Source organism: Asterias amurensis, chromosome 7 (genome assembly GCF_032118995.1).
Source record: "Asterias amurensis chromosome 7, ASM3211899v1".
NCBI lineage: Eukaryota > Metazoa > Echinodermata > Asteroidea > Forcipulatida > Asteriidae > Asterias > Asterias amurensis.
This window is the reverse complement of record NC_092654.1, coordinates 1,858,895-1,863,802: the sequence shown is the minus strand read 5'-3', so window position 1 is coordinate 1,863,802 and position 4,908 is coordinate 1,858,895. Positions and strand designations below refer to the sequence as shown.

The 4,908-nt window shown below is 40.3% G+C and overlaps 1 long non-coding RNA gene across 1 annotated transcript; it reads right to left on the bottom strand.

Annotated features, from left to right (window-relative positions):
* Positions 1-735: 735 nt before the first annotated feature.
* Positions 736-4,223, bottom strand: LOC139940126 (uncharacterized). Its single transcript, XR_011786387.1, has 3 exons — positions 4,160-4,223; positions 2,831-2,954; positions 736-872 (listed from the first exon to the last, which is right to left on the bottom strand). It is a non-coding gene; the product is annotated as an uncharacterized lncRNA (long non-coding RNA).
* Positions 4,224-4,908: the final 685 nt, after the last annotated feature.

Sequence of the window (4,908 nt, the reverse complement as noted above, 5' to 3'; positions counted from 1 at the left end):
GGCACAAGGACTTCAGGAGAAGTACGCCCGGCATAAACTCCTCAGAATTGGCAACGCTATGACCTGAGCTGGATGGAGAGTTCGATAAAGCCAAACATTTATTGGTCTTTGTATGACAGTTACACTCTCCAAGAGAATGAATTAGGAATAACTGGATAAGTGCAATTCTTCATGTAGCAACACATGTTAATTTTTCAGCTTAGCAGAAATGTGGCCATTGCAAATCATAGAGTGCTTTCTGCTTATGAGTTGATTGTTGACCTTAGTTTTGCCAGCAAAATGGCATAAATATGTAACTTTAAATATTCTTCTGCCAGCACCAATCGATAATGTACCTTACATCAACAGTCACAATAAATAGACTGATTATTAGTAAAGGTCTGTTTACAAAATGTAAGCTTCAACAAATTTACCTCAATGCTTTTTTGCACAATTTTAATATTGTAGGGGGACCCAGGACTAGGGGGGAACATGGTCAGGAATGAACCGGGGAAGTAAAATTGGCCTTGGTTGATAGTCCAAGCCTTCCTGCTACTGCCTCACTGAGTGGGGACTTGTTTTTTGTACAACTCTGGCTTTCTCCCGGGGCCTGGACTGAGAGGCAATTTAAGTATATTGATGATGCTGTCAAAGTGCAGCCCCGTCAAAGTGTATATTTGTAAACAGACCTTTTTACAATTCATAAACAAAACAAAAAAAGCCTACCTTATCCTAGTATTGAGTAGTTTATGCAGAGTTGAAGTAGGTGAAGCTTGTAGTAAAGAGATGATGAAGTGTTTGAATTCATGATGATGCTGTAATCTAAGTGTTCTCATCAAAGCCCTGGTGCATCTCTTGTAAGGAAACTGCTGCTCCTCATCATCTTATTGAACCTTTAAACAGAAATACAAGAATAAAGAATAATTAGTACACAATTATAAGAGCCACTGATCTAACTTAACAGTCTGGGCTTATCACAGTATAAGTTAAAAGTAGCGTAGGGCCTTTGGTAAAGTGCCTTTAATAAAATACATTTTTAGGTTGTTTTTATTGTTGAAATTATAAACAAAATGACATGACAAATTTGTATACATGGCAGATTTAGGCCATGGCAGATTTACAAATGTAGGCCTATTTGTTTTTAATTTATTTTTAAAGGGTACCTCTTTTGGAATGTCACTTTCTTCTGAACTATTGTTAATATTTTTCTGCTAAGCAAAAGGAAGCAGGATACGAGTTACAAATTGGATATATATGACAAGGCAGTTTGGCTGGTAACCTTATTAAACAGAAAATTGTTTTGTACTAAGCTACTTTTTGGGCAAATAAGCTGCTCAATGAAATTTGCCATTGGGTATGCAATATCAGGCTTGCATTTTTAACCAGCATCTATCTCATTCGAATATAATTGACAAGTAATTTTAGTGAAAATCTATTTGTTAATTTATTGTACACATCAAAGCTTCTATACTCAGTCTTTTGAGTTTGTATTGGGAAAAGTAATGCAAATAAAAAACCCATGATGGAATAAAAAGAAAAACTAATTCAGTTGTTCACTTGTTTCATTTTTAAAATGTGAGACACCTAGTTGAGTCGGTTTAGCTTAGGCTTAGCATGCAGTCAGAAGATGTATGAATGCATACTGGGGTGGTTCAGCATACACGAACAAAGTGGAGTGCAATTTGTTGGGGAGGGGGGGCTAGGTAGGGTATTATCAGACAAGGGCTACATATGACAGAGAAGTGAGGTGCTGTTTGGGATTGAAGTACAGTGCCCAATTTCATAAAGCCTGTAAGCATAAAGCACAAACAAATCTTGCTGAACAGAAACTGGTAACGAGCCAAAAATCCAACTAGTGCCCTTGACTCATATTTTGCTTAGCATAGAAATTTGCTAAGCAGCATTTTCTGCATAATAGCTTTATGAAATTGGGCCAAGGCTGGTATTAATTTAAGGGGTTGCATCTAGGGGTGGTTCAAGATTGAAAAAAGTGAGGGGATTGACAGAAAGTTGGTAGGGGAGGGGGATTATAGTACAGGCTGGTAGTAGAAAGGGTTATATCTTGGGGGCGGATCAAGATTGAAAGAAAGTGGCGGGAAGTACAGGCTGGTAGCAGAAAGGGTTACATCTTGGGGGCGGTTCAAGATTGACAGAAAGTGGGGGGAAGTACAGGCTGGTAGCAGAAAGGGTTACATCTTGGGGCAGTTCAAGATTGAAAGAAAGTGGGGGGAAGTACAGGCTGGTAGCAGAAAGGGTTACATCTTGGGGGCGTTCAAGATTGACAGAAAGTGGGGGGAGGGGATTGAAGTACAGGCTGGTAGTAGAAAGGGTTACATCTTGGGGGCGGTTCAAGATTGACAAAAGTGGGGGAGGGGGATTGAAGTAAGGTTGGTATAGAAAGGGTTACATCTTGGGGGCGGTTCAAGGTTGAAAGAAAGTGGGGGGATCGTAGTACAGGTTGACAGTAGAAAGGGGTACATCTTGGGGGCGGATCAAGATTGAAGAAAGTGGGGGATTGAAGTATATACTGATAATAGAAAGGGTTACATCTTAGGGGCGGTTCAAGATTGACAGAAAATGGGGGAAGGTTGGGATTGAAGTACAGGCTGGTTGTAAAAGGGTTACAACTTGGGGGTGGTTCAAGATTGACAGAAAATGGGGGAGGTTGGGATTAAAGAAGGGGTTAATTCTTGGGGTGCGGTTCAAGATTGAAAGAAGGGGAGGTTGGGTAGAAGAACACGGCAAATCTTAAGGGCTGTTCAAGATTGACAGAAAATGAGGGGGGGTGGGATTGAAGTACTGACAACAAAACTGATTGCAAAAAAAGTTAGCAAAATAAGTCATAACTCACCAGTATTTGCAGTAATGTCAAGTTGGAACAGTTTGTCATCTGCTAAGGACTTCTTGTGTGGTGATGAGTTCATGCGTCCGTAACCAATGACGATGCATACAACCAAAGTTACTTCCAAGGATTCCTAAAAAAGTGGAAACAACAATAATTTGAGTGAAAAAGTGGTTCTGTTTTGGGGTGTTACCTTTCATGCATTTTTGAAACTTAGTCTTCACAACTTCCCTTCCTCCGTGATTGAACTGAAAGACACGTTGAAGTAGAGGATGCTTACTCCAGAAGTATAAGGTTTATGCCACAGAAAGAACCTTAGTTTTTGGAGTAGGGGCTGCTACAAACTATTATTAGCCCATATAGAAGTCCTCGTAATATAAACACTTTGAGCCAGTGGCTCAATTTTGACTGAGCCAGTCTTGGCTGTCTTCCGAATCAGGTATTATTAACTACTCTCTGTAACAACCTTGAATATAATTATGCCGTTTACTCAGCTTCAGCTGGACAAAGTCTATAACAATCAATGTCATCAGTCAGACTTCATATAGCAACATTTTTGTTATGGGGATTCACTAATTTAAATTGAGTGACTCGGTAAAGCTTTGCCGCACTATTAAGAATCTGAATCTGAATTATATACTGGTACTCGGCAAAGCATCCTACAGTTTTATAGTGGTGGGATGGAAAACCCCTATTAATTTAAATATTAGGGAAAACTCAAGCAGGTCAACAGCCGATTTTAGAAACTTTACGCATCTTTGTGAGTCCACTTGCGCAACGTCTATGGTATGGCGCAACTTATGGGTAAGGCTACGGGTAAGGAATAAAAAACACAATCCACATGCAAGGATCCGGTCCGCGGGGAATTGAACCAGGTCCACTGAGGAGCCTGCCCTCGAGCTAAGCCGGGGTGAAAGGCAGGGACAGAAAGAAACCACTGACTGATCGACCCAAGATGCTTTTTCAGGCCCAGCCTAGCCCAGGTAAACTTGTTGCATTGCATGTACGTGACTCATGTCCTACTACAAAAATGCCAGGGCTGTTCAGGCCCCTGGGCTGGGCCTGGCCCTGGGGGCTGTATATGTTATTATTGTTAATGACTTCCGTCACATTAGACTGTGTAGCCCGTCCGTACTCATTGCTCGAATGAACGGTAACATACAACATAGGGAATACGACACAACAAACATGAAACCTGACAAACAAACAAGTTAGTTTTTATCTCACCAAAAAGGGTCATTAAAACTGTGCCCCACGGCATGTAGATACACACCAAGAATCTACGAGCTATTTTCAGATAAACTAAACAAGAAACTAAACAAACAAATCATTACTTACCGATGTTTTGGTTTGAAAACACTTTGATTTGAAAGCTTCGTGTGAGCAGACGACATGTTTACGAAAATTGTGCAGGCTAGGGAGTTTGGTACTGAATGCACATGCGCAGGACCACAGCGCCCTCTTGAGATGAGCAAACAAATTATACTAGGCCCTTTTCGAAACACCGCAATACGGCATAGACCAGGCTCTCACCTCCGTTTTTTATGGTTGAAGCTTCGTACCGAAAGCATGTTTACAAAATAATTGACTGAGCCGGAGCATAAAATGCAGTGGTTTCGAAAAGGGTCTTGTACTGGGTTGGGAGGTGGCCGTGGGGGCGGGGCCAGGGAGGGGTTGACCAATTATTTGCGTTATTGTTCAAATTACTGTCACAGCTACAGTTTCTGGAATTATTATCAATTTAAAAATGCCCTTAGGAAGACAACTACCATTGTTCTTAAACTTTTGTTTTAAAATACTTTTATAAAATACAATGGTGAGACGACAGAAAAAACACCTCATGATTCAACTATTTATTCGATGTTATATTTTTGCATCTTTCACCCTGGGTGTATGGGCTCGAATCCCTCCCGTGTGATAAACTGTGGATTGGTTTTCCTAAAACAAAAATCCAACTAAATTGAAGTTGGCATAATTCAGGAATTTTGTTTAAAAAGGTCAACATTTTGTTTTGTGTAAAATTTCATCTTCACCGAAAACAACCCATTTTTGTGCCAATTGACTGCATTTTAACTTTTGAACCCACA